Source organism: Megalobrama amblycephala, linkage group LG14, assembly GCF_018812025.1.
Source record: "Megalobrama amblycephala isolate DHTTF-2021 linkage group LG14, ASM1881202v1, whole genome shotgun sequence".
Lineage (NCBI taxonomy): Eukaryota > Metazoa > Chordata > Actinopteri > Cypriniformes > Xenocyprididae > Megalobrama > Megalobrama amblycephala.
Window position 1 is genome coordinate 29,716,476 of NC_063057.1, and position 13,253 is coordinate 29,729,728.

Here is a 13,253-nt window from a genome sequence, read left to right on the forward strand (position 1 = left end):
TTCAGCCAATGAGAAAGAGAATACATCATATAGATCATGTTATAGGAATGTGATACATATAGAAAAACAAGTCTAAATATGGTCATCTATTGGTCAGGTACCCATGAGGTCCCTTAGCATCCCAAGGACCTTCTCCTAAGCAGGGACCATTCCCTGTTTCACATTTACTCCTAGTAGAGCCTTATATGGAAATGGTTCTGGTACATAGAAAACCATATGTTTAAAACATAGTATACAACTTTGACAGAGGAAAAAAAAGGAGCCTCAGTCCACATACTTTCAATGCTGAGACCAACATAAAATCTATCAATATGGAATACCTGAGCTCTCTCTTCTGCAGGAAGACGGCACGGTGTTGCTCTGCAGCTAGAGTTAGAAGTAAGGCTTTGCTTTGTTTTCACTCGACTCGTTAACCACGGCAGATGCGAGTTCGCGTCATCACTGAAGAGCTTGGTACCGATTTTTCAGCACTCTTCTGCAGGGAAACGGCACGACTCCATAGCCAGGATTAGCAATAAACCGATTGGTCTCACTCCCGTTTAGCCATGGCAGATGCTGCGAGTCGCGTCACGGAAGAGCTGGAGCTGCTTCACCAGGTAAGTCCATTCCATTTCCTCCCTCGAACACTTCACATCCTCTCTACAAGTTGACATCCTTTTTATAAGTTTTCACTTAATTGGTTTCTCTCCAGATATCGGCACGGATGCTGGAAGGCTTGCGGACTTCCGCACCGTCACAAACGTCTCCTGTGTTCCTCCTGTGCTACTCCGTCTGTGTGTGAGTGTTCCCTGTCTCCAGTCTCCTGTGTCAGCGTCATCTTCTATTCCTACGGGTATAAAAGGACAGTATTACTTCTCTGCTTTCTACACACCAGTATACTTCAGTATTACTCACCTGCATAACCATTTGACTCTGTTGAACATCAATAAATACCACTGTGTGTTTTACTCCTGCCTCCGTGTCCCTGTACTGTAACAATACCTGCAATGTGAGCATTTTGAGAGGTGGTAGGAACAGAGCTGCATTCAACAATACCAGTTTGATACAGCACCTCAAAACAAAAAACTCGTTCACAACCTTCCATCTACATTGACAGCAAAACAGTGGACACTAATGGGCAGTAATATTATTAATACATTTAAATAATAAAATTTTTAATAATAACAAAAAAAAAAAAAACTGCAGAATTAAGATATGATTATATTAGCCTATATTATTGTCTAAAGCAGGACGAGGCAGAGGGCCGTGAGAACATGGTGAGGTTCTCACAGAGGAGTGACAACAGTGAAGGACAAGAGAGGATCAGGCCTGGATTTTATATTATGTTTGTTTATGTGTGTGCGGCAGTCATCCGCGAGGCAGTCTACTTTTTATGTATTTTTCAGAAATGTGCTTAAAATTGCACTTATGTATACTTGACTTACTGATGGATCCGAAATGGTCAATATTCATATTCATGCACTTTTATTAATATTTATGTTAATCGTTTATGGCTTATGATTTATCAGTTTCACTTTATCATCTGCCTGGATCTCATTTTCCCAAGTTTCTGCATCAGTTTTGGTGTTTCCGCCCGGTTCGGTTGTGTTCGACCCGGTTCGGGTTCTTTGGAAGATGCACTGCAAGGATTAAAAGAGAGGTGAGTAGAAAAACCCTCTGTCTCTAGTCTGCTGTTTTTTTGAATTGTTGAGCCTTGAAGCTATCTGCTGTAATGAGGATGTGATATTTCAATCATTTTGGACTGCAGCCAAAGAAATAATCACGAATCCGGGACCCCGATGAGTTTAATTACTAAATATTCATTGATTAGTGTTGATATTGAATTATCAACTGAAATATTCAGAATATGGGGAGAAAAGTGAGGGAGCGCTCTGTTGCGAGGATGACAATTATTGTTGTTTGATATCAATATATTCTACCGTTTGTTTCCCCGTTTAGGATAATCCTCGGGTGAGACTGTGTTTTTGAGTAGATTTATTGAAAGTCTGTGAAGTCAACTCGTGTTTTGGGTAGAAGCTTCTAAAAAGGGCTCTGCAATTACGATAACAGGAAAAGACTGGCCTTGCTGAATTATTGAATTGAGATCCATTGGCAAATAATATAGCAATTTTTAAATTTAAATCCAAGAGAAAATTGAAATTGTCTAAATCCAGAAATCAGAAATTTTAATTGTGCCAATTTGTAAAATAAGAAAAATCACTAACATTGTGTTCAACCACAAATTTTGGGTATCTTGAGTGTTCTATCTGATAGATGAAGTTATGTTCGGTCATGACCTATTCTTTTGTGTATTGAAGTCCTTGCAAGGCACTAAAACCCTAAAATGTTAAATAACTTTTAAAATGTCCTACATAACTCGATCTTGTCAGAGTGGGTGTCAAAGCAGAGCAGCATATCAGTAATTATTCTTGTATGTGGATGTCCGTCTTATAAAGGAGATTGGATTGTAAATAGGCTTAAAAAAAAATGTTTTTTTAAATTAATGGCTATTTGCCACTATTTCCTCCAAGTCACTTTGATGAGGTGAAGTTAGTTTCGAGTTCCTGCTCTGTTCTGTCCCAGCTGTGTTAGATCGAGTGTGCTGCTATCTTTAACGTATTGTGTTCCAAATTTTAGTGATATGATATGTACAACTGTACTTCGATAATTCTGCTGATTAGTTTTGTTTTGTTATTATTATTTTATGCATTGTCTCAGATAGGTTAAAAGTTAAATAAAAATACTATATATATATGAAATGTGGAGCTACTTAAAAGATAAATTAATAAATAGTACAATATTAACTGAATGAAGCAAAAATATAGGTTAATATATTCTGTTATCAGTGATTTGAAGATGTCTGAAATATGTATTCATAATCCCTGGTGGACAGCTTGAAATTGTATCTATTGTAGAGATTTTTTTTTTGTAAGTGTTAATGGAAATAACTTTTGCATTGTGTTGAATGAGAACAAGATTGAGTGACTAAGTTAAAATTAAATTGATTTAGGTAAAGAAAGAAAAGTTTCATTTTGTTTTGTTTTGTTTGATTTTGATTTTGTGAGTATTATTATTTATATGTTCAGATAATTAGAAATATAGTTTAGTTGCTCTTTTCTGCATTTTTGCAAAGAAGAAATTGCTTGCTCTATTTTCTGCAAAGAAGAACTTGCTTTATTAAAATAAAATACAGAACTGCTGTTGTCAATTGGATGAGACTTTTAAAATAAGTAAAAGCAGAGCAGATTGCTCATTTTCGGTTGTGATGACAATTTATGTGGGGTCAGTTTGATTTGTGCATTCTCTGAGTGTTCAATTTCCAGAAGAAGATGTCCCAACACAAACAAGAGTGAATGGACTGTGCATGCCAGTGGGGGAAAAGAAACTTAAAGACCCAGGCTGCAAAGAAATACGGGCACTCATTGATGGGCCTTCAGCTCACCCCTGATTCCAGCTAAACCCTGAAAGAGGAAGCTGAAACTTCTGGGGGCTGACGACGAAAAGACTGAGTTAATGCAGAAACAGCACATCCTGCCGTGATGCAGTGAGAGAAAGACGGCTGCATTCAGAATCAACCTCATGCTCCACTTGGTCCTCATGACAGACTGAGAGACCCAACGTACTGGATGAAGAAGGACACTAAAACTGCCAAACAGGCTCAACTGACTAACTGACCCTACGAGTGGGGGACTTCCCTCTTTTCCTCGTGTGTGGATGCAGGTACTGCCTTTACTGTGATCACTGCAGAGAATGCTTCAGAATTAGACTTGTCATCACAACTTACAGATTGATAATAGTCTCATAGCAGCTCTTTATTTTGTTAACCTCCTGAACTTTTCTGTTGATAAGCACCAGTCCAACCCTTTATGAAATGGAAGTTAAGTGTTGGCTTGACTGTTGTTCAGTTAAACTGGGTTTGGACTTAGTTAGAGAATGTTGTGCAACGAAAAGAGTTTAGACTCGACTCTCAGGACAAACATGTGTGTTACATAGTTCTCTTAAATAGAATATGGATGGTAGAGATATGATATTAGTCACTCCATCTTGGCTAATAGATATTTATTCTTTATTATAAGGAAAAAAATTTTTAAAAACCTGTAAGATCTAGTGATGGGATTTATGGCTCTTTGAGGGGATCCGGATCTTCGCGATCCGTTCCTTTCAAAGAGCCGTTCAAAAGAACGGCTCTTTTGGCTCTTTTTAAATATTTAGTCAGTTTTAAGAAGCCAGCTTGGGGGCATCTCAGTTTATCCTGGAAATAATCACTGGGAGGAATGATGAGGTGAGATTTGTAGTCAAACAATTAAAACTCGGATATCACACACCAATATCTGAGTTTGAATTATTCTGAAATATTGATTATTACCTCATTTGTCATGTGTGGACTATATTCCATAGGGTTGCACAAATCCCTCTGCTTAGACAGTGACATCACTATTTTGGATTTACCTTTAGTACAAAGTGTGTGTGTGTGTGTGTGTAAAGCTACGTTGACTTATGTTATTCATACAATACCTACTCACAAATAAACATCAAAACAAAGCCGGCTGCAATGAATTTCTGTGCAAAACAGCTTTTACTACAAACACTTCCACACAAGAACATTGTTATCACACAAGAACATTTTGATAGAAAACAAAAAATATTTAAAGTAGATAAAATTAGAATAAATAAAATGGAAATGTCTACATACTACATACTATTACTACTGTAAACTTTGCAAACAGGACATCAGCCCCTTCAACTTCCACTCCTACCCAATGACAGAGGAACGCAGGGTTTTTTTCCACTGGAGTACTCACGTGAAGGATGCGTGCACAACTAATAACTAATATAATCATCACGCTATAAAGGGTTGGCCTGCGCTGGGTGCGCCCCTCCCCCTATAACTGTTCTGTCTCGCGGAGGAGCTCATTTGTGTGCATCTGTGTGAAACACGCATAGGAAAAAAGAACGACAGAAAGAACGGCTCCCCTCCAGCCGCGACTCGGCTCCCATCGTTCATGTTTATGAGCCATTCAAAAGAATCGGTTCGTTCGCGAACGTCACAACTCTAGTAAGATCATTATATTTCATCGCAAATGCTGTCATCAGAGATTATGATTATGGTTAATCATGGATCCAAAATGATGAGATCTCCAGTTTTTTTTATTATTAGAACAGCTCATGAGCAACTGTAGAAAGGATACTTTTTTTCCCAATACATAGATGAATGATAAAATATATTTAAGAAATTTGTGTTTTTAATCGTGGCATGCCTAGGCTTAAAATAATATTTCTTTAAAATTGGTGTTTGTTTTTGCTGTGTTAAAATCAATTCTATTGCGACAAAACGTCGTCTGACTAAACAATTTCAAAAACCTAGACACTGTTGCGCGGGGAATGCCACAGTGCCTATGTTTCATCATTTCCAACATCGTCGAAAGAGTTTGATTCGATTGGACTCGGTGGTATTCCACCCTTAACAATATCTATTCCCCATTCAAAAAAAAAATATTATACTCTGGCCAGAGACCTAAAAGTGTGAAAGTGTGTATGTGTGTGTGTGTGAGTGATGGTGCACCATGGTGAAGAAAAATGCCATAAACAGCTGTATTCAAATTTTCTGAGATTCACATTATATGAATTATGCCTAATGAAATTTTGGTCATGGATGAATTTGGCTAATAATCCTGACCTGGGTTATTGTGGCAGAATGAAACAATGCCACACCTGCGCAGGTTAATAACTTTGGGAAAGCAGAACAAGCAATCTTGTCCTGTTTACCCCACATCTGACTTTCCTTTTCTTTTCAGCATGTCATGATGAGTTCCACTGAATGAACTGATTCTGTTCTGAATGTATAATGTATTGTTTTGTGATTGTTAACATGTTGAAGGTGGGATGAGTGTTATCCAGGTAGAGGAATTTATATTACTGGGTAAAAATAAGAAATTATTTACTCATTTAATCAACAAAGAAAATAATATTACAATAAATTAATTATGTATGATATTGCCAGATAAAGGAATATCATGGTCTAAACAGCCCTGGATAACCCTCACACCAAATCCAAATGAATTTCCACAGGTTTTGTTGCCCCAAGGAGGACTGGACGGGGTGATGTGTAAACATATGTTGTCTCTAACAAAAACATTTCAGGGTCTTCATTCACAGGTCAAAGCCGTGCTGTTGATTGCTGAAATTCATCCTACTAATCCGAGTGCTAATGTATTGTTAATCATGTGAAAAACGACAATATTGTTGTCTTGTGTGGTTGTTGTTTTTGTTTTTTTTCCTTGTGTCCGTTATATCTTCTCCATGTCTAGGTTCAGTACGAGTAGATGTAATCAGGAGATTATGTGTGGTATATTCATCAAACAAGTTCTTCTTCCTGTGTGACGCCTGATTGTGACCACTGGAAAGGAAGTGTCCGTTAGGAGGGTCAACGAAGAGAATGAGTAAACTCAACTGGTGGCTTAAAAGCCCAATGTTTGCTCCAACTCATCAAGAGTGTCCCAGAACCAAGGAAGGATCGAAGGATCGACGAGCACGCACCTCAGTGCTTAGCAACGCAAGGGGAAGTCCACAGAAAGACTGAAACTGATTACATCATCCTACTGCTGCAGCACAGAATGGAGAGATTGAGACTTATTTTGAGGGTTATCAAATGATATATAGTTGTCTAATTTGTCTATTTGTGTGATACATCTAATGTTATGTAATTTTTCTTAGTTTTTATTTGGGTCTAGTTGATATTGAATTCACAATTTATTATGGCAAGTTAATTTGATTCTTTACTAAAACTGGCTAACAATTTAAGACTAATGGAAGAAATTTTATCCGCCTGATAGTTGCGGCAAGTCCTCAACCCAGCAAAAGTCCAGGGGACGTTCGGGGTCGGGTTTTTCTAGTAGCCCTCGTCGGACCAGCCTGGTGAAGGCTTCCAGTTAATATTTTATGCAGTTAGCTGGGGTTAGAGAGGTACCTGCAGCTTCATTTAGATGTGATGCTTTTATATTTAATTTATTTGGTATCCATTTTGTATCTTTTGACAATTTTGTAATGAGTCTCTCAAGACTCAAGTGGGGGACTGATGGATCCGAAATGGTCAATATTCATATTCATGCACTTTTATTCATATTTATGTTAATCGTTTATGGCTTATGATTTATCAGTTTCACTTTATCATCTGCCTGGATCTCATTTTCCCAAGTTTCTGCATCACTTACTGACAGAAAAGTCTTAGTATATTTGGCCTATACTTGCACTCAATCTTTTGGTGCAGATATACTTAAAAATATAATTAAGTATTCTAAGTATACTTGGCTTGTAGTTGTGTCTACTCTTTTGATTGAGTAGTCTATTAAATATACTTTTTTTCCACATAGTTTTACATACTGTCTAATAAACTTACATTGTTTGAACACTCTGTGATTGCGTCGTGAAGCACATGCAAAATCAGTCCAATGGTGTGACGAGACATCAGAAGCGGGTGATGTCACAGACCAGGAAACTATAAAGCATGCTGAAAACACTGAAGCAATAGCTTCTGTTTCTTCAGCAAGCGCTATATGTGAAATAGTTTGTCTTATTTGGCATTGTATGTTAATAAGATTTTTCTTTTATCTCACAGATTTGAGAATCATAGTGGCCAGACATTGACCCACATTGGACATTCTGAATGAATATGATGGTCTATGATGGAATATGATGAGATCACTGACTGGAAGCAGGGAAGTTTTTTTTTCCCCCTCCAGTGCATAGAAACAGCAAACACCTTGGAATGCCAGGTATGTGTTCACTTATATCATTGAACAGGATTTTTTTCCAGGTATAACTATGTACTCAAAATGTGCCTTTGACTCTTATTTATATTGTTAACTATATTCTCCATGGATACTGTCTTTCTAAACAAAAAGTGTCTTACAAAATTTAAATCAATATATTATTTTATGTGAATGAGTAGGCATGATGATTTTCACATCATTTTAAAGCAAAAAATTCTGGACTTCAACATTCAGTACCCAGAAGTCTTGTGGACACATATTCAGTATGTGTTTTGTGGCCTTATTTCAGTGCCTTAATTTTTTTTTCAATAACCATGCATAAACATTATTCTCTCAAAAAGCCAAACATGTACATACATGTTGCTCACATATTATGGTAGCCTAGTTCGTGCTGACTACAGTGTAACGACACTTTTCCCCATTAATATATTTATAAAGAGCTGAAAAAAGTGCATGTCAAAACTTATCCAGGGCACCAAAACCCCCTCAGACCCCTAGAGGGTTAATCTGATCAGTAACAACCTTTTTTTTAATGTACTAGTGAAAATGGTGCCCATGCTGCTAGTCATTTCCTCAAGTTCATTTGTGTGTTTGGGTACATTGATCAGCTGAGACAGATCAGGCTGGTTATTTGTGAATCTATCTATAGACCCTTTTACTGTTTGTACACAATGATGACGTAGCAACGTATGCACGCACATTTGGCAACGGAAGTGGTGTTGTTCCCCAGTGGTTCTAACGTGTTTTATATATATCTGCAGCGTGTCAAGCTACGCGAGCGGATTAAGCAACACAGACAGAGAAAGTTATTTTAAAAAGTTGACTTTATCAAATGGTATCCGGCTACCAGATCCGTGTAGTGGAGTGGATAGAAGGCGTTAGCAGATGGCCAAATATACAGTGGCCAAATATATATACATAACAGGGCTCTCAAGTTTTGAAGACAGGCAAGAGTGACATCTCCAACCACATGACATGATTTTTAAATTGACCAATAACATCGACGATGTAATACACTTTAATTTATTTAGTGCTAATAAAATTATTAAAGGATTACTTCACTTTTAAATAAACTTTTGCTGATAATTTACTCACCCCTATGTCATCCAAGATGTCCATGTCTTTCTTTCTTCAGTCGAAAAGAAATGAAGGTTTTTGATGTAAACATTCTAGGATTTTTCTCCATATCATTCATTTCAATGGGCACAAAACGGTTGAAGGTCCAAATGGCAGTTTCAGTGCAGCTTCAAAGGGCTTTAAACGACACCAGACGATACCAGACGATGAATAAGGGTCTTATCTAGCGAAATGATCATGGTTATTTTAAAAAAAAATAAAAAAGTTAAAGTTTTATAAGCACAAATGCTGGCCTTGCTCTTTTCTCCGATGCGCATTTGTGACGTCACGTAATATGCAATTACGTTGAAAAGGTCACTGTTGACGTAGGCGGAAGTATCGAGTCAGTGTTTACATTACAAATGTGCGGAAGGAGGATCGTATACACATATTCAAATGTCTTTGTGTCAGTTTATTGTTTAACCCTTTGAGCGGTACGTTCCCACATATGGGATGTTTATTTCTGTGCCCCTGGGCGTACGGTTCCACATATGGGATTTAGAATGTCAGCGACGTCACATACTGCTAGATTCAAACTGTGATTACGCGCTCTCTTGTCATCACAGCTATGCGTTTTAGCCACATAATGTTTCTTTTAAGGTTTCAGACATTTAAATATGCATAAGCACCATTAAACAATACATTTGGAGTTTATAAAATACACACTGATGTCAGACGTCAGTGGAAGCATCAATAAACAGTGAATTCAAATATAATTTGCCTGACATTTATTCATTATCAGACACACATAATGGGTCTAAGTAACTATAAAGTTTACTCTCTTATTCTTCCAGTTCACCAGCCACTTACTTGCATATATTTCAGGAGAAACTGATGTATTCACCTGCTGTAAATCAGACTGACAGAACTCTGTGAACTGCAGTGCAAACTAAGATGGCGGCGCTCATCTCGCATTATAGATCAAGATAAAGATCATTTATAAAGGTTTTTAAACGACAAAACACTCACTCACACATATTTGAGAATCGGAATATCATATAGTTGAAGACATGTAAGCAAGTTTGCGAATATTTTAAATAAAAAAGGAAAAACAAAATAATAGTGATCCATCTCTCATACAGTGTTATTGTTGGCTACGTTCAGCGCTCGTGACACGCACGCGTCGCCATGGAAACAATAAGTGCAAACGTTCTAAACTAAGGGTCGCCTTAAAAAAAACTCACTCTGGCGGTCAGTTAGAATATTTTAAACTCACGCTTGAAAGGTGTGCGTATCCTGGGTGTTTTAATATTAGAAAGCCTAAAAGAACATTTTTGTCAGGACAGAAATTTGTCACTTTTCAGAGATTTCCTATACACAATCCTGAGCGAATGAAACTGTGGTTGCTACGCCTACGTCAACCGTGACCTTTTCAACGTAATTGCGTATTACGTGACGTCACGAACGTGCATCGGAGAAAAGAGCAAAGCCAGCATTTGTGCTTATAAAACTTAAACTTTTAAAAAAAATTTTTAAATGACCGATCGTTTCGCTAGATAAGACCCTTATTCATTGTCTGGTATCGTCTGGTGTCGTTTAAAGCCCTTTGAAGCTGCACTGAAGCTGCCATTTGGACCTTCAACCATTTGGTGCCCATTGAAATGAATGATATGGAGAAAAATCCTAGAATGTTTACATCAAAAACCTTCATTTCTTTTCGACTGAAGAAAGAAAGACATGGACTTCTTGGATGACATGGGGGGTGAGTAAATTATCAGCAAAAGTTTATTTAAAAGTGAACTAATCCTTTAAGCCTATTTGGAGAGAGATGTTTAATGTGACAAAATGTCAGTCATCGTGTGATAACGAAAATATAACTAGACTACTTGTTCTGAGCAGGTGTTGTCAATGAACAGGCTGTAAAACTGTTGGCTAAGTTACAGACACTCATGAAAAACTGATGCTGATTATCTGGGAAACATTCTCTAACAGCATTGTTTGTGTCAAACAAGTTGTGAATTTGTTGTATCATTAAAACAGGAGATCATGACTTTGTGCTCAAAGTGATGCTGGGTGAACGAGGATGGTGAACAATTCCAGGATATGCTTTTTTTTTTCATTGGTTGTTGCGTTAAATCTTACCCAGGCGGCATATTAAATGTATGAAAAAATAGTTTTTCTGCATGAGAAATACAATGTGTGGCGGGAGTGCGTGACAAAAGACCGAAATGAGTGACACTTAAGAGCCCTGAATTATTATATATAAACTTTTGGAGTTGCTAACACGTTAGAACCACTGGGCAACAACACCACTTCCGTTGCCAAAATGCGCAAATTTCTTTGTAGTTTATTTACATTATAGTTAAAAATATAATCCAAATATATATGAGGGTCAAAGGCACATTTTAATACTCATACCTGTAAACAAATCCTGATCAAATATTTAAGTGAACATCACATACCTGGCATTCACAAAGGTGTTTAATTTTTATATGCACTGGAGAGGAAAAAAAACTTCCCTGCTTGCAAGAAGTGAGCTCACCTTCACCAAATTCACACAGAATATCAGTCCAATGTAGCTGTACATTTAAATAATTCTCATATTTATCCAGTTGACTCTGACCTTTTGCATTTGCCCTGGCAGCCTGAGCATTTGTGGTCTAGGTTCACAGCCAAGTGGTATCTGGTCACTATCATTCTCACATATCATTTCAACATTGTCGAAAGAGTTTGATTCGATTGGACTTGGTGGTATTCCACCCTTAACAATATCTATTCCCCATTCATTTGCATATGCAGTGACAAGAAAAAAAATTATACTCTGGCCAGAGACATAAAAGTGTGAAGGTGTGTGTGAGTGATGGTGCACCATGGCAAAGAAAAATGCCATAAACAGCTATATTCAAATTTTCTTAAAATGGGCACATTATATGAATTATGCCTAATGAAATAATGGTCATGGATGAATTTGGCTAATAATCCTGACCTGGGTTATTGTGGCAGAATGAAACAATGCCACACCTGCGCAGGGGAAAATTTCTTGGGAAAGCAGAACAAGCAATCTTGTCCTGTTTACCCCACACTAACTTTCCTTTTCTTTCCAGCATGTCATGATGGATTCCACTGAACTGATTCTGTTCTGAATGTATAATGTAATGTTTTGTGATTGTTAACATGTTGAAGGTGGGATGAGTGTTATCCAGGTAGAGGAATTTATATTACTGGGTAAAAATAAGAAATTATTTACTTATTTAATCAACAAAGGAAATATTATAACAATAAAATTAAATCATGTATGATATTGCCAGATAAAGGAATATCATGGTCTAAACAGCCCTGGATAACCCTCACACCAAATCCAAATGAATTTCCACAGGTTTTGTTACCCCAAGGAGGACTGGACGGGGTGATGTGTAAATATATGTTGTCTCTAACAAAAACATTTCAGGTCTTCATTCACAGGTCAAAGCCGTGCTGTTGATTGCTGAAATTCATCCTACTAATCCGAGTGCTAATGTATTGTCAATCATGTGAAAATGTGTGGTATTTTCATCAAACAAGTTCTTTTTCCTGTGTGACGCCTGATTGTGATCACTAGAAAGGAAGTGTCCATTAGGGTCAAAAAAGAGAATGAGTAAACTCAACTGGTGGCTTAAAAGCCCAATGTTTGCTCCAACTGATCAAGAGTGTCCCAGAACCAAGGAAGGATCGACGAGCACCACAGTGCTTAGCAACACAAGGGGAAGTCCACAGAGAGACTGAAACTGATTACATCATACTACTGCTGCAGCACAGAATGGAGAGATTGAGACTTTGAAGGATTGAGTTGTTTAGGGTTATCAAATGATATATAGTTGTTTAATTTGTCTATTTGTGTGATACATCTGATGGTTATGTTATTTTACTTACTTTTTATTTGGGTCTAGTTGACATTGAATTCACAATTTAGTATGGCAAATTAATTTGATTTTGATTCTTTACTAAAACTGGCTAACAAATTAAAACTAATGGAAGAAATTTTATCTGCCTGATAGTTGCGGTAAGTCCTCAACCCAGCAAAAGTCCAGGGGACGTTCGGGGTCGGGTTTGTTTAGAGGCCCTCGTCGGACCAGCCTGGTGAAGGCTTCCAGTCAATATTTTATGCAGTCAGCTGGGGTTAGAGAGGTACCCGCAGCTTCATCTAGATGTGATGCTTTTATATTCAATTTATTCGATATCCATTCCGTATCTTTTGACAATTTTGTAATGAGTCTCTCAAGACTCAAGTGGGGGACTGATGGATCCGAAATGGTCAATATTCATATTCATGCACTTTTATTAATATTTACTTTTAATCATTTATGGCTTATGATTTATCAGTTTTACTTTTGCTTTCATATATTTATGTACTCATACTTTATAGACTAATTCTTATCATATTTTCAAGTATTCACTTGTTATTGTACCCTT

The 13,253-nt window shown here is 37.3% G+C and overlaps 1 long non-coding RNA gene across 1 annotated transcript; it reads left to right on the forward strand.

Moving 5' to 3' along the window:
* Window positions 1-7,646, forward strand: LOC125245166. The gene is made up of 3 exons (XR_007179448.1): window positions 1-596; window positions 692-777; window positions 7,595-7,646. It is a non-coding gene; the product is annotated as an uncharacterized LOC125245166 (long non-coding RNA).
* The last annotated feature ends 5,607 nt before the right edge of the window (window positions 7,647-13,253 follow it).